The sequence below is a fragment of the Podarcis gaigeae genome, assembly GCF_964106915.1.
Source record: "Podarcis gaigeae genome assembly, chromosome: 1".
In the NCBI taxonomy this organism is placed as follows: Eukaryota; Metazoa; Chordata; class Lepidosauria; order Squamata; family Lacertidae; genus Podarcis; species Podarcis gaigeae.
In genome coordinates this window covers 64,133,938-64,158,967 of record NC_139678.1, presented here as the reverse complement: position 1 = coordinate 64,158,967, position 25,030 = coordinate 64,133,938, and the positions used below count along the sequence as shown (strand labels likewise).

At 41.7% G+C, this 25,030-nt stretch overlaps 1 long non-coding RNA gene across 1 annotated transcript in view; it reads right to left on the bottom strand.

Annotated features, from left to right (window-relative positions):
- Positions 1-4,778: 4,778 nt before the first annotated feature.
- The window catches only part of LOC310851373, a 32,835-nt gene continuing 12,583 nt past the window's right edge, over positions 4,779-25,030 (bottom strand). Inside the window, exons 2-3 of the long non-coding RNA XR_014567729.1 lie at positions 19,202-19,314; positions 4,779-4,803 (exon numbers count right to left, since the gene is read on the bottom strand). This is a non-coding gene — a long non-coding RNA (uncharacterized lncRNA). The remainder of the gene's footprint in view (positions 4,804-19,201; positions 19,315-25,030) is intronic.

Below are 25,030 nucleotides of genomic sequence, written 5' to 3'. Positions count from 1 at the left end.
TTTCTTGCTTAAACTGTGTCATGATGGATTTAGTCCCCAATGTAAAGACATGCTTGAATGATGAGGGCAAGTAAGCACCGTGGCTTCACTGATGATTTAGGATTTGCTAGCTTTTTATATGGAACGAGGGGGAAAGCTGGCCTGATGTCAGCAGTCATTACAATCTGTCTGGGATGTGCTTTCCCACCACAGTGGCACCTGAGAGATCGCTTAGTAACTAGATTACTATGAAAACAGACTTTTCCAGGAGAATGAGTTATATATCTCAACAGCCATAACAATATGCAGAGAACCAAAACTGGAGCTGTGTGCATTCAGCAATATTACATTTTTGCTGGTATGAATATTTACATATGTGCAAGGGAAGCTAGAGAATCATTCCTTCCTGTGGAGGTCACAACTAATATTGATCTTCCATTCATCTGAAAGTCTGTATTCAGCCTAGTACCTCCTCAAAGTATACCATGCTGTCTACTTCTGGATTAACAATAAATAAAGTAAGATGTGTACTTGCAAAAGTTAGGTGTAAGCCTGTTCCGTAAACTATAAGGAACACAAAAACTCCATACAATGTGTATACCTTGAAAGTCAAACAGAATCCGTTCCAGAAGTTCGTTTGACTTCCAAAACATTCGGAGACCAAAGCACGGCTTCTGATTGGCAGCAGGAAGCTCCTGCAGCCAATCAGAAGCTGCGGAAGCCCCTTCGGACATACGGGTTCCAAAGAACTTTCGCAAACCAGAACACTCACTTCCGGGTTTCCGGCATTCAGGAGCCAAAATGTCTGAGTACCAAGGCGTTCGGGATCCAACTATATTCAGTTCTCTGTTGGGAAACATCATTAACATAAAGGTTTCCAATAGAGATGTGCACAGAAAAGTAAAGGGTGGGGAAGCCTTGGAACCTACTTTGATTTCTGGGTAGGGAGCCACTTCACTTTGGAGAAGACATACCTTGCTTTGCATATAAAGTGGAGACTTGCTATACTTTCCAAAGCTTCAAGTGTCTCTCCATTAACTAGAAATAGAAAATCAACAAATGGGGCTATAACATTTTTGGCAGAATTGGGTGAAATTTATAGGCACAGTATCCCCTTCTAAAGGATTAGACCCTGGAAACCTCTGGTCATACACTAATGACTCAATGATATCCTTTCCACTGGGGCACTTTATCCAACATGATTCAGCCAAGACATCTTGCTAATGCCTATAACAGTAGATCACCATATGGCTTACATCTGGCCTTGTAGAAATATTCCACTACTTCTTCCTACTTGTGGAGGTGGCTAGTTTAGGAAAAAATCTCAAGACTGCTATACGCAGGGCTAACAGTGCCAATAGCTTTGTAATCCCCATTAATCATTACAAAACCTTCACTCAATTAATTTGGCAGTGATCATACATGTGGATATAAGGCGCAAACAAAGTGGCTGTTATAGAGGCAAGAATGTGTCCATTTTTCAAAACCACAAGTTTTGAAATGGGAATGATCATTCCTTTAGGGTTAAAAAAAACCTTATTTATTTAAAGAGGACAAGTTTCAAACTAATAACGATTGCGTTTTTTATAGAGATATTAGAGATGTTTTTAATGAAAAACAGCTCTACTCTCTTGCAGGCTTCACTATCCATATTTAGAATTCTTCGTCTTTAGCTGTTTCCGATTGGAGCTGGAGGAAATGCTGTTCTATAATAGCACATTATGTCTGACAAAGCTGCCAAACTACAGCATTTATTCCCAGTTTCTAAATACTGTAGCTTTCATTGGATTGGAAAAAGTGAGTTTCCTCTCAGCCACTTGAGAGCATCTCTTCTTATCTAGCGTTAAGAAAGCTGGAATGTTTTGGCTACTTAAAATTACATTCCTTTTTCTTCTTTATGAAACACTTTTAATAAACAAATCCAGCAAAGTTATTTCAAATGCAAATTATACAGGCCCAATAATTTGAGGCACTGGAACGCCCACAGGGACTTGGAAAGAGGGTGTTATGTTTTGTGGCTGTGTGTATTAAGCATTTTGGAGATCTGTGCAGGGTCTGATATGTCGGATTTTTGTATCGGATTTTATCTTCATCCCTTTGCTTTCGAAGGCAAGCGCTAGATCCCCTAGTTGTGCCTATGCAAGTGTTTTAGCATTTGTGGAAGAGTTTCTGAGTCATCACGGAAGTGCTGTATTGATGTGGTAACATTTAAGGGCTTTGTGTATTTCACTGTTGATAGTGTGAGCTTTAAAATATGCAGGAAGCCTCTGGGGAAGAACATCCCATAATGAGGAGACCTGGTGCTTGGGCTGGAAAGCTGGCTCCACCAGCTGTCTCAGCAATCAAACATGGCTACTATTGAAGCATAGGGGTAGGGGGAAACCCAGGTCAGAGAACTCTGGGTAAATCCCATATAGTGCCAACTCAAGACATTTTGCTGCCTGAGGTGAAGGACAAGATGGCAGCCGCCCCCAAGGCACCTACAGAAGCTAATCAGACTGGTAGTTGAATCTTCCTCCAATACTGGTGAAAGGCATTATCCTCCGCTGCATCTGAGGGCAGCAGGTTAGCTTAGGGGGTGCAAGGTAGGTCACATGGCACTTACAGCTCTGTCCACTCCCCGCACCTCAGCATCTGCCACCTGAGGCAGCTGCCTCACTCTGCTTCATCATAGAGCCTGTTCTGATCCCATAGCTTTAGGGGGATTCATTTTGGAGGAAGTCAGAAGAATAGTCCCCACATAAAGCGTCTCAGAGCCCCAAATGTCACTTCAGTGGGTTTATTCTTTCCAGTGTTTTCTGTACAAACCCTACTGAAATGAGCTGGAACTATAAAAGCACAGAGTAATTGAGCAGCTCCCATTCATTCTGATGCCCAGGAGAACTTCCTGCTAAGATATGCCCACAGTGGAGAGCAGCACAATGGAGAACAGAATCTCTGTGCAGGACAGTCTATTCACAGTAGTTGCTTGGCTCCTTGCCAGCTGACAGACTGGAACACGAGACATCTAAAAATCCTTTTCAGGGGGGAAACAACCTTTTCTCTCTCCCCTCCCCAACTGTCCCAGCCTATATTATTAATCATGGAGCAACACAGGAGAGAGACAATGTATTCTTTACATGCTTAGGTCTCTAGGGTTAAAATGTATTTTAAGCCTGTGCTTATTTTGGGGGAGTTTGTTGCTGTTATTGTCCATCCTATGCTAAAGCAATTATTGTCTGTGAAGGTCACCGAGAGTTCAGTAATACTGGAAACTTACAGTACTTGGTATTAATGGCATGAATTGCTGAGCAGCCAGAACAGTCGCTCTTAAAGGGACATGCAACACAACTCTGCTTTTTCCATGAGAGCCTATTGCTGCTAAAAAAACATGGCTACTATTTCTTTCCCACTTTGCAGTCTTAGCTGCCTTCTTGCTCCTCTTCCCCACTGGCTTCCTCATTAACTTAAATTACAATAATCTCATCACCCCACTGAGGTATTCTGGCTTATTGTTATTTTCATCTTAAATATAGCAACGTTAAATGCTACTGTCTATACTATTTGCAGGTGCAGGAAGAGAGCTCATTTTGTTCAGAGCAAAACCCACTTTAAATGTTCTAACTGTATATGTTCATTTCCTGTCTTTTTTCCTGTGTCTCCTTATTTCTCCCCCTGTTGTTCTCCTCCTCTTACAAAGAAATGGGGAGGGGGGAGAAATGTTGCTGGAACCCCATAATATGACCCACTTTAAGTTGGGCCTTGACAATGCGCTCAAAGTGTTTCACATAAATGATCTCGGTAGTCTTTAAAACTGGTCTGTACAGTGAACCAATATCTCAAAGCATCTGAAACTCTAAAACAGACTGAAATCTGGATACTTTAAGGACCACCTTCCATCATTTGCATCTGCTTAGACACTGCATTCATCATCTAAGGCTTTCCTGTAGATCTCTCCGCTACCTGTAATGAAGTGGTCCTTAGGTGAGGATTTTTTCAGTCATGGCAGCCCATCTACATCTTACATGTGATATCATTCTGACAGCAAGTGAAGCCACTTCTGTTCACCCAGGCTTTCCATAATGTAGAGTGATCTGGTTCTAACATTGGCTTTATCTGTTTTTCTGATATTTTTTCTTTACTACTGCCTTAATATGTTCTTTGTTTGGTTTTAATTGCACTTTCATGTGTTGCTGTTTTGTCATTTGTGCAGCAAGCTGCCCTGATCATTTTTACAAAAAGGTGACCTAGAAATCTCTTAAATAAATCAACAAAATTAAGTTTCCTCATATTACAGATGGGTGCTGAGAGGTAGTTGCTTGCCTAAGGCTACCCAGGCTGTGTTCAGCTTTAAAATATCCAGTGCAGGCTCTTAAGCACTGCACAATACTAACCGTGGTTCTATTAAGAGCTGAAAAGGGCATTATGAAGGAAAGCTCCCCTGAACCCATTTGATTATTGAATTAAGCTTCAATGTTTATCTGAGGATACGTTACCTAAGATTATTTTTGCCTGAATAATTTCAAGTAAATTCTCCTGAACAGACTCTATGAGCAACAAAAATTAGACAATAGATATGACATTATAGTTTGGGGGTAGATTGTTTTATAGAGGAACGATGCTGTCACCAAAAGAGAATTTAATAATTTTATGCAACGTGATCTGTCAGATGCAAATGGCATGGTATTCCATTTAACAATAGGTATGAAATTTTGCAAATGTATCTTTTTATAATGTTGACTAGCTGAGCAATCCAAACCCCCTTTGCTCCAGACTGGAATGGGGAGTGCTGAACTGGGTGGAGATGTCCCACTGTGCGGCCCTGCCAGCCTTCGTTGCCTCTACCTGCAAAGTGACACAAAGACAGAGGGGGCAGATCACTGTGCCAGCTCCAGGTTGACAACAGCGAACTGCCTGCCTCCACCTTTCGCTCAGGTTGGCACGTTCAGCTGGGCTGTAGATGCAGCAGTGGCCCTGCCACTACATTGAGCTCCACAGGGCAGCTGTCTGTACCCTGGGAAGCTAGAGCATCATTAGCAACTTATCTTAGGAACAGCCGCTCTGAGCCCCAGCACGCACAAAGGTCAAAGCAAGGCAGATGCACAAAATTGGACTAAGCACAACCCAATAATGGACAAAGAAACATGGGTTTTCTGGAGAGGGTCCCAGGGCAAATCTAGAATGGGCACAAGTATGAACCCACCAAACAGCACAATTCAGGGTTTTGCCAGCAAGGGTGGATCGGCCCTCTGGAGGACGAAGTTGACAGGCAGTACCACCACCTGAGCCTCTACCTCAGATGGGTGGAAGGGAGAAAGAGATAGCTGGGAGGGATGGGGTACAAAAATGACCACTTGGACCAGTCCTTGATTGACTGGTAAACTTATTGGTCATTTACACAGTGAAACTGGGCTTGAACCAAAGCTGAAGAATGTTGGAGGAATCTGCTTCTTATACATTGCCTGACTTGACTATCAGGTTTCTACTGAGAGGGCTGTTCACAGTTTTGCAAGCCCTGAGGAACAGAGACACTAGTGTCCTTCTGGAAATGAATCCAGAAGAAATGTATCCTGGGAACCCTAGCAAACCTAGTGAACCACTGCTCTAATGTTCTCAGTATTGCCTGTGCCCCATATCTGGGAAGCAGGAAGTTGCTGGGCAGAATGTCTCTGTACATGCTAGGTAGGAAGGAGGTTCTACAGTATTAATTCCTGTGAGACAATGCATGCATGTTATAGCACAGAGACACAAATACCCCAAATTGTAACCAAAGCCTTGGAATTTTAATCCCGTTGCAACAGCATGCTTAAAGAGCTGGGATTCTCATCAATGGCTGCAATCAAAACAAAGCAATGAAACAAACTATCTGTGGAGAATGACCTGCTGCTGGGTGTTTCTTCAGCTCATCCCAACATAAATAAATTAACCGATGCCAAACAAGCACAAGTGTGTCATTAAAGGACTCCATAAAAAGTAAAGTTAGTTTTCCTGTTCAAACTTAGTTTACCAGGTTCAAACCAGTAATCACCACTGTGGCCATGAACAAGTTTCTATAGCCCTATTTGGGCATTTTACATCTGTGTTGGTTTAAGAAGCCCCTTCTACCCCCAGAGAGCAAGGACAAACATGCTAGCTCCATCCTGCCTGCAGTTGCTGCTTCTGCTATTAAATCATGTGGGGAGCCTCCCTGAATGTAAAAGTCTCCCTTCTAGAGAAGTTTATATTTTTTAAAATTTACATTTGCATACTGCCTTTTATCTGAAGACCACGTGGTTCACAGCATAAAAATACAAAGTGAGAACACAAAATACACAATAAAACAAAAGCAAACCAATAGCCCACTCGCACAAAGACATTTAAAAGGCCACAGAATGTTAATCAGCCAAAGACCTGGTTGAAGAGAAGCATTTTTCTCCTGGTGCCTAAATATATGTCATGAAGGCACCAGGCGAGCTTCCCTGAGGAGAGCCTTCCACAAATGAGGAGCCATGTTCTCATGTTCCAGTCTCTGGAGCTCTTGTAGAGGAGGCACACAAAGAAGGGCCTCATGATTATCACAGGGTCCCCATTGGTTCGTATGGAGAGAGGCGGTCCTTGAGGTACCATGGCCATGAGCCTTCCAACTCATAGAGATTGATGGGGATTGGGCAGCAGAGCTCATCTCCACTCTCTCCCACATAACGTTACTTGTGCGGGAGATTCTAATACCTAAAAAGGGCTTATCTTTCACTCCAACCTACCGGTAGTTTACAGGTTTCTTGAGAGCACAAGCAAGGTAAGAATAGAAGAGCACTTTATAGTGTTAGAAGAGCTATAGAAATGATAAATAATGTGATAGCCGCTGCTTCAAATTTATTTCATGCCAGCCCAGCCATGTTCTAAGCCCATAAACATTATTCCGCTGCAGAGAGCTGAGAGTTTTCAGATTTATCGTTTAAACCAATGGCAGGCACAGAAGAAAAGTACACGGGGAAAACAAATCAATACAAACCAATATCAACCGAAGTAGGAGAGAGAGACTGTAGAACGCCCATATTTTCCCCCTAGACACTTGTCCCAAATACAAAGAGTGCCACAAAAGATCTGTACTGTTCCATCAGCGTTATTTTTCATATTCAACCCTTCCAACTTGCAAGGATTCTTGGAAAGCATGCATTGCAAAGTAAGTTCATCGTAATTTTGGCTTTAACCCAGCGAGAGAAATTAGTTGCTCCTCTAAGGTGTTTGAAGATTGAGTATGAAGTGAAGGTTACACAAAACAGATCCTCTGATGAATACAAGGTTGGCCAGCTGAAAGGAAGAGAGCTGCCCAACACAAACAATGAAATATCATCAGGGGCAGCTGAATGCAACTGAATGTGGACAAGTGGGTGGGAAAACAGTCAAGTCTGTAAATAGGGCTGGATTCATGATTCCAACAACCTTCCCCAGCTGAATGAATAGGTCTCTGTCATGGGTGTCTACTTTGTGTCTTTTTAAAAAATCATTTGCTGTTATTTTCTGCTTTTAAGTTGCTTTATTATATTGTGTATATTATATTGTGTATATTTCCTTGAGGCATGTAAGTGGATGATGATGATTGATAATCATCATTATCGTCATCTAGCTCACATAACTCAATCCTGTCTTTTGTCTTTCTAACTACCAATGAGTTGAGGGAGGGGGATTCACGCATTTGATATCTGGCACAGAGCTACATGCTTTGTTACCTTAATGGCCCATACTTGGAGGACTATTACCTCGCCAGGAAGCTAGCCTGGCTTTTCCAGGAAATGAATCCATGCTGGATCCAGGCATACAGCCTACGCCTGCACCCAACTCATAACAATATCTACACTTAAACAGCTGGGAGAGGTCATCTGAAGATTTTGGCTGAGATGGCCCTGGTATGCAGATGACATCCATCCCTTTCTTCCTTTCTCATCAGAGGTTGTGGATGTCCTGAATAGGGACTTGGTTGTAGCAATGGATTGGATGCAGATAAATAAACTGAGTTTCAGTCCAGATGAAGTACTGTTGGTCTCTCCTGTAGGGACATTTTTTATAGTCTATTCCGGTGCTTTATTTATTATATAATGGTATTGTAATATTGTTAAGTTGCACACTATCAAAGCAAATATTTATTGCTGAGTGGCTATATAAATTTAATAATAAAATAATAACCTACTGACAACTTCTACTTCTAGACAGAGTTTCAAGATGAATTTGTTAGGAAAGTGACTGTCAGGAAGAGGTTGAGGAGGAAAAAGTGGTGGTGGATGGAACAATTTAGTACTCTCATCCTGCTCATCAGATAACTGATCCACCCATCAGCTCTCCAGGGTTTCAGACAGAGCAACCCTACTTGGAGATATCTGGGCCTTAACCCAGGTTTATTTTCATAAACCATGCCCATACTTTTGCCCTCTAAATACTCCATCCATGCTTTGATGTGGAATGTGCTCAGAAGTCCAGGGTTTCTCTTGTATAAATTCTCTATGCAGATGGCAGTTACAGGAGTCTGTAGCAACAAGAAAGAATAAGATGTGTCACCTTAAAAAACCCTAGAACGTGCGTTTCTTTTCCCTGCAACTTTACCAGTGTCAAATAAGTTTCTTCCTTCCTGTGTAGGATATGCATGAAGACAAAGAGAATTGTAACACGAGAATTCCTGTGACACAGTTGCGCACTTACAAGATAAATCTAAGAAATTGTAGAGGGGAGGTTATATATATATATATATATATATATATATATATATATATATATGAGACTCCAAAGCTTTTGGAACTGCTGTTAGGGAACTACGAGCTAAGGGGCATGACCCTGATCTTACTGGAGACAATGGTGGGACAATGAAGAGTTTTCTATTAACTTCAAAGGGAGTGGGATCAGACTGAAATGTAGATAAAAAGATATCACTAATGGTTTCCAGGCAGCGGCTAATTTCTTTTTTTAAGTGCTCAGAACTAAAACTCCAAACTTCCTGCTTCATTGGAACAAGCTCCTTCAATTTTAGCTGAGCCAAGGGCTGCTCCACCATACAAAGGTTGTCTCTTAGGGCCCTAAGAGACATATTATATGGAAGATTTGTCATCAGATAGTCCCGCATTTTCTCAAAAGCAACTTTCACCCTGCCCTGGTTTCCCAAACTAAATCCCCCCTCCACCAAAACAAAGCTGGTTAGTGTTTGAGGAGCCAAGGTGGGCCAGACAAGGCCAGGCAAAAGAGATGAGCAGAACTGGCAGGCTGGGGTATTAGGTGGCTGGACAACCCAAGTCATTTACTCAATAACAAGTCTGAGAACTGCAGCAAAACCACCCCAGCCTCTGATTCTTAACCACTACACCACACTGGCTCTCACAGGAATGTTTCCAGAAGTTGTGGGACTCTCCAGTTAAAGTAATCAGAATACAGCAAGATGGAGGCTTCTTTAAAGAGACTCCCCTTTCCAAGTTACCCCTTCTTGATGATCCAAGACCAGGAATGTCTCTACCTGCACAGTGGAGCGCTACCTTCTAAGTGGTGTGTTTGGTTAGCTTGAGAACTATCAAAATTTTATTTCCTCCTCTATGAAGGTGAATTGAGGAAGGTGAAGTTCCTTATGCTGTTTTGCCCACTGAAGAGTTCTGTTTTTCTGCTGGCATCCCAGGATGATAATAATCATTTAAAGGAAAATCTTGCTGCACGAAATGTTACGTATATCTCTCATCCAGGGCCTGTATACTGTCTGCCTGATTATCAATTTAATAATTTATAGCTCTGAAGAGATTTCATCCTTGTGCTTTGTAGATAAATGACACTATGACACACACATTTCACTGTTCAAATGAGTGTGCAGGATGCTTCTACTGTGAGTTGACATCCTCAAACTTTCTTTGGCCTTCGTTTATTTGTGAGCAGTATTCTGGGGGGAAACGGGGGGAGTAGTTGTGTATCAATTTAAAATCCAGGTGAAAGGGTTAGATATAGGAGAAATTACTTCTGCCATTGTGGAAGTGAATGATTCCAACAAATTACATGTCTACTCAGAAGTTAACTTCCATGAGAGTTAATCCTAGGTATAATATTGCATATTAGTGCAAATTAAGTTATACCTCCATATTGTTCAAGAAAATAAATAAATAAAAAGGCAATCGCTGAATGAAATTCTAAAGTTTAGATTAGTTTTCTTTGACAATAAGCGGTTGACGTAACAGTCAATGTCTATTTTACTGCAAAGGGCTGGGGCGAAGAGGAAGGAGGAGAGTAACTTGAGGAGGAAAGGGAGGGATGAGTCCCCCAAGAAACCAGGAGCTGGCCCTGATCCCCCTGATATGAATTCACACCCACCCTTGTGAATTTTGGTGGCTCCTGACATGTACTATCAATTTCTAAAGAATCTAGTTCATTCCACAAGCCTTAACTAGGGAATGCACCACATTCCTATAGCTGTAGAAAAGACAGTCTCTTTTATCAAGGGGATAACATTGAATCATGGTATAGCATCTCCTCTGCTTACTTTACATCTGCAGAAGCACTTTAAGAATGCAATAAATGGCAAGTGCCAAGTGTTCCATAACTGCCTTACATTTAGGGTGCATCAATCAAAATAACTGCAGGAGTGGAAGCCCCCTACAGTTGCATAGTTCTTGGATGGGTTGCTACGGCACTGCATAAACCAGCTAAAGGCTGGGTCATACATGCATGTTCATCATTTGCTAACTGCAGCTTTAAGCAGTGGCTTGTATGTTGCACATATAAAAGACCACAGCTTGAACATTCATCTCACATCAGGCACAGTGCTTTTTCAGTAGAGACAGTTCTCACATTCAGCTATAAGCCATCACATTGTGTAATCAGATGATACTGATGCATAATTGCCCCTATACTATTTCAACCAACAGTCTTTAATCAGATCTCTGTGACAGCATCTTGGAGCAGGTCTGTACATAATAATTTTAGATATTTTATTCTAGATGCTTTGGTAATTATCTTAATAATTATGGAAGAAGGTACTTGAAAAGAGCCCAAAATAAACCAGTCACGTAACACCATGCAACCTGCATCTTTCACATCTAGGAATGTATGAGAAGGCATCAGACTGCAATTTATTCTCCAGTAAAAATTGGTACCATTAAAGAATTGCCTCCCTTTATTGCTTGCGAAGACACTGTCAGGATAAATAATGATCATGAACTTCAACTTTAAAGAATCAAAGTTCATTGTATTGAAGAAGCCCTATTAAAAGCTTAGCTTGTTCTTAATTTGATTTACTGCAGCCAATTCCCTAGAGAAACAGAAAAATACACACACGAAATCAATCTGCCACAACTAAGGAAGGGCACTTATTTTTGGTCTACTCAAAAGATTGAGATCATCTTAAGCAAGCAGCTCTCTTACTGGTACGGGAAGGAGGGGGGACGGCTGCTAAGACTAGCTTAAATTGAAACCGGTTAATCAGAAGCTCTGAAATGAGTAGGAACAGATGACAAATCTCTAGAGGCAAAGCAGGCCAAAATTAATAAGACTTTAAAGGGGCTTTCTTCTTACGTTCCAGTGTGATAGCAGTGAGCTCCTGTTTCAGGTTTCCTCCTGTTTCTTAATTATTCTTATCTGGGTAGTTTTGTGTGATGTCAGCTTTTTCCCATCTGTGATCTCTGATACCATTTATTTTGTTCTCTGTGCTCCTAGAATGTCTTTCCACAAGAATTTGGCATTTGCCTATTGCTGCCCTCTGGCTTAATTCTTACCTTATATCTTACAAGTGAGACATGCCAAAAGCATTTAACTACTCCTGCTTACTCTGTTTGTTTTTGTACCAAAGCATTTGAAGTCATACAAGTTGTCAGGCTTTATTTTTTTTTGGGGGGGGATACTGGCTTTTCCTTCAGGGCAAATCTGTGGCAACATTGGATATAGAATCTCAGATGCTTCATCTGTTCATATTTAAGACTGCAAGAGCCTTACAAAATGGTATTTGATCATCTTTACAACAGCACGCTCAGAACCATAGATCAACTTTAGCCGATCAACTAAGGGCACTTCCAGACATTTCTAATTTAGAGGATTTTGAAGTTTCTCATTCCTTTTGAGGTATCCATACCCAAAACATAAAATGAAAATTGCCTCTTAAACCTGGGAAGCCTGAATTCAAATTTTACCTAAGTGGGTGGTCTTGTGCAAAACTGCAACTCAAGAGTAGTTTTTGCATCCAGTGGAGTGAGCTTTATGACACCAAGGGAGTTTGCTACTTGAAGTAAGTATAATCAAGCACAAATCTTTATTTCTTAGCCAAAGGCCATCTTCAGTCATCCAATCAGTGGTGCTGCCTGGTCCATTAAAGCAACCAAGGGCCTAGCAGCCCCACCAATCACACTCTACCCTCAGCCAGGTGCAGGACGGTCTGTCTGCCTGCTTGCTTACAATGGGTCTAGAGGGTGGAGCTTCCTCCGGCTCAGTCTCAATGTTGCCCTTGTAGAACTCAATGTGGAGGAAGATGGTGACCAATGAGAACAGGCATAGGCAAACCCAGCCCTCGAGCTGTTTTGGGACTACAATTCCCATCATCCCTGACCACTGGTCCTGTTAGCTAGGGATGATGGGAGTTGTAGTCCCAAAACAGCTCGAGGGCCGAGTTTGCCTATGCCTGAATTAGAATTAGTTGGCTCTGCCTACTGTTGGCTGTGGGTGCATCTAGCTCTACCTTATTTTGGTCTCCTGTCGTATGCTCTACAAGTTCCAATGGACACCGGCCACCACTGCATAGAGTGATACAACAAATGGCACACCACTCAATATATGATTAAAAGACAAACAACATAACCCATTGCAATACTGCTACTGCAGCTGATAATAATAATAGCACCCCCCCAATTCTACTCGTTCACAGGAATCAACACACTTAATAAAGTTGACAGTTCCCTACCATCCGTATTTCTTCATTCACCATCATTGTTCTAAACCATGTTAGCAGTCAGTTATATGGGAATCATCCCATTCCTTCCTAATACACAAATACAATCCTATGGGACTGGTTTGTCAGCAAAAAGACCAGTACACCCTCTCCTAACAGTGTTTTAAAATTATCGCACTGGGCACATGAACACCCTTGCTTAGCATACCTAAAGTCACTCAGCCAAAGTTTTCCATCAATCAAGTAGGAATATGTATTGATATTGCTCAATGGATTGTAGTGATCATGTGGTTATACCAAAATCATGCTATCTATTTCAGCTCCTAGGAACAGGGTGAACCATACTAAATATAAATAAATAACAAGCTGGAGATGCCAACTTAACTTCCGCATTTCACAAAATCCATTACAAATAAATTACAAAGTACTTTTAAATCAATGGGTAAGGTCTGTTGCTTGTACAAAATGAAAAACACATGATAACCATTGAACAATTCTATCTTTGGTGATAGCAGGTTTTTGGTAATGGCCAGAGAACCACAGCATTAGCAAAATACACTGTTCCTAATATTGATCTGCTGGCCCTAATTACTAGAAAGAGTGATGTTCACACAGTATGCAAAGAGGGTCACAGAAGCCTTTTCTTCAAATGTTTATTCCATAATGAAAAGTTTGTAACTAAAGTGGAGTTATTTACATGGGGATTATACAGTCAACTGTATTTTTCTTTCCCAGCCTGTCCCACTCAATGCATGGATCTCATTGCACAGATCTCATTGGCCATGACATCGGCACATACGAATCTAAAGCAATAAGCACATTTACTCATATGCTGCACAAATATGATTGAACTTTTTATAATGGCCCAATTTTTGAAGTGTGGTGAGCCATGTCTTTTCACTGAAGAGATATAGCAGGTGTCCCATGAGCTGAAACAATTCTGCACTTCAGATAACTGTTGTCACTGCCAAAGTGATTGCCTGTGGCAACATGGGGTTAGATTAAGGGGATTCTGGGTGTTTTTGTTGTTTTCCTCCCAGCTTATCTTCTAATAGATCAGTTGCTTTATTGTACTATACCTACTCCTTTCCCATTCTGTAGAAGAGCACCGTGCAAAAGCAGGAATGTACCAAAGCAGGCCTTGGCTGCCAGCCTTGAGTATCAAATCATCCCCAAGGCTCCATCTGGGACTATTAAATTACTGTCAGTCTGCAGCTGGGACCACAACAGCTTCCACTGTACCCAACAGAGCACAATGCATTATTCTCACATTTCTGCTGCGATTGTAACCTTCCCACTTCTTCCTCGGGCTTGGGAGCATCCACTTTAATGATCAGGTTAGAACAACTAATGAAAGATCAACTTAAAATAAAATAAAATAAAAACAGAGGTGTTGCTAGCAATGTGTGTGTCCTCTTCCACCTTTGTCACCAATGTATGACCTTGGGGGAAAGTATTTAATTTCCATGATGAGCAAAACTGCCAACCACTCATCAGTGCCTGGATTTATGGATCTCTTCTCCTCAGAGTAATCTTAAACCAAGTCCCCTTTGAAGGGCTTTCACTCAACTATTATTGGCCATACAGCTGAGGCAAACCAGAATATTGACTAGTCACACATCGTGTTTGGTTAGCTTCTATCTCACATTTCTATTTTCCCAGATGAAATTATCCAGTAACTGAGATAGGACTGTCAGACTGATCTCTTAAGAAAAAATAGAAACATACCAACATTCTATCCAAAGATCTCACCCTGTGAGGTAGTTTAGGCTGAGAGACAGTGACTGGCCCATGATCACCCAGCGAGCTTCATGGCTGTGCAGGGATTCAAACCCTAATCTCTCCGGTCACAGTCCAACCCTCAAACCATTACACGGTACTGTATAACTCTGTACATATTGCAAAGTTCACTATACAATATGTTTGTACTAATATCCTGGATGGGGTGAAGGTGTGTACCTAACTTCCTGGCAGGTGACTTGTTGCTGCTCACTGAGGGGGGTGGGGAGGCAGTAGTGAGGCTGGCACGGTGCAAATATACCAGCTGAGCTAAGTCCGATGCTCCTGCCAGTACATTTTCACTGTGCTGCCCTCCCTGCCACCTCTACCCTCTCCTTCTCAGTAAGCAGCAGTGACTTACCTGCTGGGAGCTCAAGTTAGTGTCTCCAGCTCACCATACCATCCTCTACTGCACTGAACTGAGGCTGAGAGCTACAATAATTTGTGGGGGCACCCAGTTAAAACTTTTTTTTTATTAGCCCAGAAGGTTTTGGGAGTGAGCATGATTTTACTTATGTGTTTGCAGCCAAATTAATCTTTTGTCAAGTTTCCACCTCTCTTGGCGAATCTCACATCCCCAGTATTTAGATAGTACTGTACCAAAGTTAGCAGCAATATAGTATCTCCTCTGAAGGAAATGTACCTTCCCTGTGGAGTCCTAACAGATATCACATCTACAAAAAAATAAAGAAAGAAAACTTCAGAAAAAGTCTTCACAAAACCAAATTTATCTCAAAATAACAAACAATATTTACATAATAGAGATATATGGTATGGTATGATAGGACAGAACATAGACTAAAAGCGACAACAGTGTTTTAAGAAACACAACATTTCAAAAGCTATCCTAAGATTCTTGCCTTTCTTTTAAAAAGTCTTACCCAAAATGACCTAGCAAGAACAGAAGGATGTATAGAAGGCATAGGCAAACTCAGCCCTCCAGATGTTTTTTGGGACTACAATTCCCATCATCCCTGACCACTGCTCCTGTTAGCTAGGGGTCATGGGAGTTGTAGTCCCAAAACATCTGGAGGGCCGAGTTTGAGGATGCCTGTTCTATAGTGTAATAGTAAGGAGCTTTCCTGACCCAGGAGTCAAAGAGGTTTTGGTGAGAGATCTTAACTTATTGGATGAAATCCATTTATATTTATATCATTTCGGATGGTCTCATATATGACAGTTAACCGAGTCTTTAGTCTTGTCAAAAGATTCCCTGATACTGGAATAATATATTTCCAGCATTCAACTTCAAAACAAGACTTTTCACTTTAAGTCATAATTAAAGCCCCTTCCTTTAATTTCTAGGCGCAGTATCATTCTTATCTGAGCCAGATGTTTTGTTCTCCTGATTTAGGTGGACAAAAGTTCAGTTTACTCCTTAGATTAACAATGGCAGATTAACAGGTTAATACGCTTAAAGCACGAGTCAAACAGTGAAGGCGTCTTACATTTTCATTAATTTATGACATAGAATTACATTCTAACAATACTTTACTAGCTAATCACCCCGCTTTGTTTTGCACCATATATCATTTTCCCTGTGTTTAGGAATGTACTACAAGGGTATGCAGGCAAAAATAACCTTGTTTTATGACTCTGGCATCACAGAAATAACTCACAGCTAAAAACAAAGTTTGTTTGTTTTTTTAAAGGAAGATTTTTTTTAAAAAAAGAATCCATGACAGTTTTGCTATTATTTGTTTTGAAACAGACTCTAGTTCATGAAAACCTATAGCATAATAAATTTGTTGGTCTTTAAGGTGCTGCAAAACTCTTGGTTGCTTTAGAATATTTTGGTATTCTGATGTGTTGCGAACCGCCTTGTAACATTAAATCTTGTGAAGAGCAGAAAAGTGGGTGGAAATAAAAGGAAAACAAAAGGAAATATGTGTTTATTGCACACGGGTAAGGGGATTTCCACCCATGCCATCTCCCATGGAGGGAAACACAGAACAGATTTGGAGGGAGGGGGCATGGAGAGGAGAAGGAGAGAAAATTCCTTCATACAAGGAGAAATCATGGCACTGACAGGATGTTTGTCTTAGCACTGCTTTGAATATTATACTAACCCATCTATCTGCACAATTGCTCTGCCCACCCAGATGGCATGAAAAGACAAAGCTCCTCAAAAGCACTAAACATTCCTCCTCTGAAAACATTTTGCACTTCCATGGGGGACCTCTGTTTTCTCCATCATCCTCTAAGAAGAGTGTTCATTCTTTTCTCAGCCTTCCCATTGTACTTAGAATGGACAACTTGCACTAAAATCTGCAGTGAGCGGTGGCCTCCTCAAAGGCTGTCTGCGTTTTATTTATGGTTAAGAGCTCCTAACCTTGTTCTTGCCCTGTCACAGCCTATTCACAATTTAGAGGAGGCAAAAGTGATTGCAATTCATGCATACCGTAGCTCTAATTTTAGGATGATCAACCTTGTCTATCATTTTGGATTTCTCTTGGCGGAGAGGAAAAGAATTCAGAAGGAGGGTGACAAGCCACAGCAAGATTTAATGAAACGCTCATTAAATCTTGATAAACCAAGATAAATTTGCCACCGTCCCCGCCACCGCAACCAGCGAATTTCAATAGCATTCGTGGTTTTCTATACCTTCAAGTAACTACAACACTGTTGTCAGCCAACTTAATCATCTTTGGGGGGCGGGGGATGGACAAATGATTTATATTTACTTGTCCACAAAGAGCACCCCCGTCATGCATATGGATATGCATCAGCACTCTCCATACATGTTCTAATAAATGAATAGGATGGTGGATGGTGCAAGAGCCTGGGGTCACCCATTTATATTTTGGTTGACTAAAGTTTAGAGGTGGTAAATCTCAGGCCCAGGAGCTAAATGTGGTCATCTAGGCCTCTATATGTGGTCCTCTCCCAAGGCCACACCCCAACTCCACAGGCTAGACCCCTCACTGGCCCTGTTTGCCCCTTCAGTAATGTTTTTGCCTGGCTGGAATTTGTTCTTGAACCCTTAAATTGTCTCTTACTTATCTGGATGGAGAACAGAAAGGAGTGTCTGGCATGTGTCTGATTACCCTACTGTCACAAGTGTGGGATAATTAAGCCTCATAACCAGCATGTTTTGCTCTAAATGCATGAAGGGGTTAAGACCATAGAATAAACTGCTTTTCCATGCCCCCTCACCTTGGAAGGAAGGAAGTCTAGTTCCTTTTTGTCTTCTCTCCCTTTTTCCCCACCATGAAGGATGTTGGGGTTGATCACTCCATGCCCTGATGGCTACATGGCTTTAGTAAAACCATCTTTGTGTTTCTGTACAAATAATTTGGAAACACTTAGTCTACCATGTGAGCTCCATGTGTAATACAGATCTCACCTGGTTGTATGACATACTAGGCATTTTTGTGTTTCTGGACCAATACTTAAAAACATTTTAACCACATTTTGTAACTACCATAAGTTTTTCTGACTGCTATATGGAAAAGCACATGAATCTGACCTTTGAAGAGTTTGTAAGTAAAATCGTTTTTTTTACCTTACAAAACTGTTTGTTATCAGCTATGCTGAAGAGGAAGAATGGGGAAGGTGACTTAGAAAGGGGTATTTAAAGATCTAATAGACATATTTCCACACTTCGATGCATGTTTTGTGATTTCAAATATCTGCTGGGGCTGTCTTACTGGAGAGTGCTTGCCCCATTTCTGGATCTAGGGATCCAGGGATTTCTTCCTTTTTATTCTTTATTAAACTATTAAATATCCCACAGAAAATTAACATTTTCATTAGTTGCTCTGCCCCTTTACACCTCTGACTAAATCCACATGCTGACATGTGGCCCTTAGAAGATTGTATGGAAAGGAATGTTGCCCTTGGGCTGAAAAAAGCTCAGCCCCCAAGTCACTGTATAGAACACAAAATAAAGGTGCTGCTGCTGAGTTTAAAATTTGAAGTGTGCAGGGGAGGTGCTGTTTCTACCTGGCCTCCTGAAATAGCCTGTTTCCAGTCTGATTCCTGCCCCTGCCCCCCAGACCTTTGGAAGAAGGAAGAGTTGATAATGCTGAATTATGTCCTTGTGTGTTACATATGAGATAGAAAAACAGAGAGAAATTAACACACACACATTCATCCTCTGCACCCCTTTACAGTTTCTCTTGTAGCAATGCAGAGCTAAGGTTAAGCTTCTGAAATTGTTTAGGAAGTGAACCAGTCTTAGCAATCCTTGGTGGTTTATAACTCAGATTGTTGTATCTATCAATTATGAACACATTGACAGTCTGGTGATTTAATTGGTGGATTTGACAAGGACAGTTATTACCCTGTGTTGTGACAGCTGTTTTTGATATCAGAAATTTGTCAGCCTTCTTCCTGGGAGCTGTTGGATGAATGGTTGAGTGACTCCAACGAACCCGTTCCACGTTTTCACATACATACAGCCCTTGCCCTCCCCTTGCCCTCACTCTCAACATCTGTTGATAAACTAAACCCTACATAAAACATACACATTTGTGATATCAGTAAGCCAGGAACATGCCAGACTCCCATTATAAAACAATCTACTGTCTCATCTGACAAACTGCTTGTGGGTTCAGAAAACTAATTTATGACTAGAAAAGTTAGTACCTTTCAGTAATGGCCTTCCAAGTGTCCTTCAAATTCTGGTGTTTTCACTTCACCTGAGTTTTGTGAACTTAACGTGCTTTGGAAGTCAAAACTTTTTGATTGTAATAGACTCCCTGTAAAACATTTTGAACAATGTTATGTAAAAAGCTGGTCAAATTAAATGGCTCTCCGTGAATTGCTCAAGCTTGACAAATGTAAATGCATTTCCCATTTGTATTTTTGTGATTTCTTCATAGCCCACACAGCAAAGTGTTTGTTTTTGGAAGCCCACTGAATTTCTAAAGTATTGTAGCCGGTACATTGAGTTATACAAGTTCTGACTTTGGATTTGTTTACATATGATGCTTTACCCAAGAATCCCTTACTTCCACACAAGCGAAATGCAAAGATCAGTAAACGAGGTTCAGGGTTAGTCCGAGTAACCAAGTCTGAAGTCTAGCAGTCAGGATATAGTCCAGATTCAAACCCAAAGCACAGACCTGTGAAGATCCAGGAGCATCCATCTCAAGGTCCCTCAACTAAGGTCAGCTGAGCAGACACCGCACCTCATCTCTGCCCTCCTCTGCATGCTGATTGCAGCATCTGGGCTTGATGAGGCATGTGACCCTCACCTGTTATAAGCCTACCCTAGCTTAGGAATCACACATCACCTCCCAGAGCTAGTGAGCCCCACCAGGCCAGCTAGGGAGCTGGGCTGTGGGCCCTTGCCTGCCTCAGCCTCAGCCTCCTGGGGCACCCCACCAACTGCTCCCTACACCTGCTATGTTCATAGAGACAGGGCCCTCTCTGGCTCTGGGTCATGCTGCTCTGGTTCCTGTACACTGACCCTCATCCCCTTGTCATCCTCAATCACCCCATGAGTACTTCCTACACCAACCTTCCCTTCCCCATCCCCACCTTGCCCCAGTGTGTCCCAGTCCCAGCTTCACCCATCACTGGGATCCTCTCCTCTTCCTCCTCCCTGTTGTCCTGCCAGTTCATGACACACACTATTGGCCTGGATGGAGGAGTTATGTGAAGGTTCACCACCAAGTTCAGTATGCTGTTGTTCTGCTCACTTTTGGATGATTTATGGCAGTACAGCCAACCACAATCTAGTCCTACAGTAGAATACTTAACATTACCTCTTCACCACAAACAAAGTGCATTCTGCTCCTCCTTTCTGGAGAGCCACTGTGCACAGTCTTGGCCTTAATAGTTGACTAAAAACAGACCTGACAATTCCCATGGGAAAGCTATAATCAGTCTCTCAATTTACTTACGTTAAAGCAGCCATAGAAGGCTCTGTGTTTTGATTCCTTCTACCGTGCTTGCAAGAGTTTCCTGTTCTGCCTTTCCTCCCAAGCCATTTGCTCCATTGGGAGAAATACTGAGTGTTGAGGTTTTTTGGGGGGGAGGGGGAATAGGCTGTATGCCAAGATCCTTCTAATGCCTGGACCCCCTTCTAATTCTTGGAATAGCCAGGCTAGCTTCCTGGTGAGGTGATAGCCTAGGTAATGGGCCATTAAGGGAACAAAAGAAATGGCTCAGTACCAGAGAGAAAATGGGTGTCCCTCCTTCCTCAACTGGCTGACAGTTAGAAAGACAAAAGGCCGAAGTGAAGAGTTGTGCGATGTGAGATAGAAGCTAGAAGAAAAGCTGCAGATTGTGAAGCCAGAGAGCCAGAGTGACGTTTGGTTTCTGTTTGAATCCAAGGCTGTGGCTATGGGGGAAGCAAGGCCCTCTTGGGGTGTTAATGCTGCGAACCCCTCCACCATAAGCTCAGGTTGTATATAAGTGTAAATAAACAACTATATATCCTAAAGACACCACCACAGAAAAAGCTCAATATGGAGGCCAAATGGCCAAAATATTGGGAAATTTTGGAACAAGGAGGAGACAGATTAAAATTGCAGATACAGATAGGTAGCCGTGTTGGTCTGCCATAGTCAAAACAAAAAAAAAATTCCTTCCAGTAGCACCCTAAAGACCAACTAAGTCAGTTCTTGGTATGAGCTTTCGTGTGCATGCACACTTCTTCAGATGCATGCACACGAAAGCTCATACCAAGAACTGACTTAGTTGGTCTTTAAGGTGCTACTGGAAGGAATTTTTTTTTTGTTTTAAAATTGCAGAGTTATGAGAAATTAAAAAACAAAGTGCAAGATTGGCTTCATTATTACCAGATAATGGAGGCATATAATTTGGATAAGAAAATTGGCTTCCAGGTGGAAAAATCAAAATTAGAAACAGAACTGTTAGAACCCAAAACTAAGATTTTGTCAAAGATGTATAACTTGCTGCTGAAATGGAACACTCAGGATGAGACGGTTAAATCTGCTATGATAAAATGGGCACAAGATGTTGGACATAACATTATGTTTGCTGACTGGGAACAGTTATGGACCACAGGTATGAAGTTTACGGCATGTAATGCCTTGAGAGAGAATATTATGAAAATGATTTACAGGTGGTACATGACCCCAGTCAAGCTTGCAAAAATCTATCATTTGCCCGATAATAAATGTTGGAAATGTAAAGAGAATGGAGGTACATTCTTTCACCTTTGGTGGACGTGCCCAAGGATTAAGGTTTTCTGGGAAATGATATATAATGAAAAGAAAAAGGTATTTAAATATACCTTCTTGAAGAAACCAGAGGCCTTTCTCCTGGGCATGGTCGGCCAATTGGTGTCAAAGAAGGACAGAACTTTCTTTATGTATGCAACAACAGCAGCAAGAATACTCATCGCAAAGTACTGGAAGACACAGGATCTACCCACTCTGGAAGAATGGCAGATGAAGATGATAGACTATATGGGACTGGTTAATCTTTCTTTCCTGCAGCTCAGATCAAAATCAGACTTCCTGATTCCTATGGCTACTTTAAAGTTTTATTTTATTTTAAGGCCATGATATGGTATTACAGTTCCCATATATCACCCCTGCTTTGGCCCTTAGTTTTTGTGTTTCAGTTTGTATTTCTCCTATATTTATTTATTTATTCTTAGTACAGTGGTACCTCAGGTTAAGTAGTTAATTCGTTCCGGAGGTCCGTACTTAACCTGAAACTGTTCTTAACCTGAAGCACCACTTTAGCTAATGGGGCCTCCTGCTGCTGCTGCACCGCCGGAGCACGATTTCTGTTCTTATCCTGAAGCAAAGTTCTTAACCTGAAGCACTATTTCTGGGTTAGCGGAGTCTGTAACGTGAAGTGTATGTAACCCGAGGTACCACTGTAGTTTTACTTTTTGACCATTCTGGGGTTTTGTTTTGTTTTTACAATCTAGAACTATTTAAATTTTATAATATAAACAATAAATACACGTAACACTTAAATTTCAGAGACCATTGTCTGAAGACTGAAACAAGTCTTTGAATACAGATGAACCCTTTATGTATTTTCGTCCTCCCTGAGGCCACCAAAATTAAACCAACTGTGAAAGAAAACTCTCCCAGTCCTCATTAACTATTATGGGCACCCATACTCAGCCAAAAGTCAGTGACTTTGCTCTGAAGCCTCTCACAGTGCAGAAGTGTGTGACTGGATTCAATATTGTCAACCCTTCACCAGCTCACATTCTCCCTAATAGCTCCTTGGCACTTTGAAAACCATCAGTTTTTGCGGTTGACCCTCTCTAAACACAAGCATAACAGCATATGTACAGTTTCTGTTGCTCACATGGTTCTCTGTATCAGAGCCAAATACAACACAAATTATCAGGTGGCTGCATGTCCAAATTAATGCCTGTGTTGTATTGGTTAGAAGATCAAGTTTAATTCCCCCATGGTTGTTAGTATCGATAATCACAGCTAATTAATGTCTGTTCATCAAAGCAATTTATCTACTGGAAAAATCTAGAGATTTTCTATACCGCAAATAAATAAATAAAGTTAAAGATGAAGACTAAAATAGTATGATGTGTCACGTGCAAAACAACAGAGATGTAAATGCAGGCTCATGCAGTATTGTTTTAGAAACAGAGGAATTGCCACATAGCCATTATGAAATGCAGTGTTTCACCAGAAATTCCTTCATATATATGAATGATGTAATCTGGGATCAAAGAAAGTTGCAAATATTGAATAAAATTAAATGGTAGTCAATTTAACATTTGATGTTTAATCATAGAAGCCTATAGCTATGCTAATGTTATCAACATTGCTTGCGGTTGAGCAGCTTTGAGGGACGTATAGTATATCTGAATGAGAAATTGAGATAAAAATGGATACTCTGTTTCTGTGTTCTATTTCAGTTCCAGAATGTTGTGCTAATGTAACAGTGGAGAGACAGTGGATTTCTATAATCTGGAGGTCTAGATTTGAATACCCAAGGTTTGGATAATAGGGAATTCTGCTGTAAATAAACCTTTGAGTTGATGACACAGTGCTTTGTTACACTATTAGAAAAAAATGAAACATCATTGATAAGTTTCATTTTCTGACGTGTTATATCTCAAGAAGATGCTAGATTATCTACCCTCAAAACACGTGCAATAGAGGGATGTGTAACTATTTCCATTTTAGAATGGTACCTTGGATTCAAAGGACAGCAAAAAGCCATCCTCTGTGTCTATTATTTCCAGCCTGTCTTCCCCACCTCAAATGGAGTTTTGCCTCTCCTCCTTCTCCCTACTAACTGACTCCAAAGACCTCCCTCCAGCCCATGTCATTCAAAGTTGAAACCCTAACCTGGCCTTTGTCTGCTACCATTGGCCTTTGCTACACACTCAGAGCTGGAGAGCCGAATAATTGATGCTTTTGAATTATGGTGCTGGAGGAGACTCTTGAGAGTCCCATGGACTGCAAGAAGATCAGACCTATCCATTCTGAAGGAAATCAGCCCTGAATGCTCACTGGAAGGACAGATCCTGAAGCTGAGACTCCAATACTTTGGCCACCTCATGAGAAGAGAAGACTCCCTGGAAAAGACCCTGATGAAGGGGAAAGATGGAGGGCACAAGGAGAAGGGGACGACAGAGGACGAGATGGTTGGACAGTGTTCTCAAAGCTACCAGCATGAGTTTGACCAAACTGCAGGAGGCAGTGGAAGACAGGAGTGCCTGGTGTGCTCTGGTCCATGGGGTCACGAAGAGTCGGACACGACTAAACAACTAAACAACAACAACAGAGCTGGAGAGAGGGAGAAGGATCCACCTCTCCGCTGGCCAGCAGTGTTTTCATTGCCAGTCATTGTTAATGGCCCAGTACTCTGCTCTTTCTGCTTCTTCTTAATGGCCCATCTTCTCTCAGGCAACACCCTGAGCACAGAAAACTGGTTTGGCCTGTCTTTTTGACCCTGCTAGATTCATCATCTGGCAACTTCCCTTAATACCCCAAGCCCTGATTTATTCCTAACATTTACTAAATCTAGTAATTCAGGGGGACCTGCCCCCTCAAACTAATAACACATTTAGGGGGATTTAGCCCCCCCAACTCATAACAATATATTATCTTTATAAGACTTTAGTGTAGTGTGTAGTTTTCAGAATTGTCTCCACTATTCTTCAGTCCCTGCTCCTGCCAACCTAGCAGTTTGAAAGCATGCCAAAGTGGGGGGGACTTCCGGAGGCAGCATGGCGGCTGCAGCAGCAGAAAAGAGCTCCTGAAGCCAGCCAGAGTGAAAGGCTCTGTCTGGCCGATTCCTGGGCTCCCAGGTCTGCTGCTGCCAACACTGCCAACGGAGAGGAACAGGGTGTGCCCGGGGCGTCTTTCAAGGGAGCCAAAACACCCCCCCACGACCTTGATTGAGCCGGAAAGGCACCCGACCCCCCCCAACAGCCGAGAGGAGCTCCAAATCCAGGAAGACAGTGGAGCTAACGCAGAGAGGGAGAAAAAGAGAAGGGGGAAG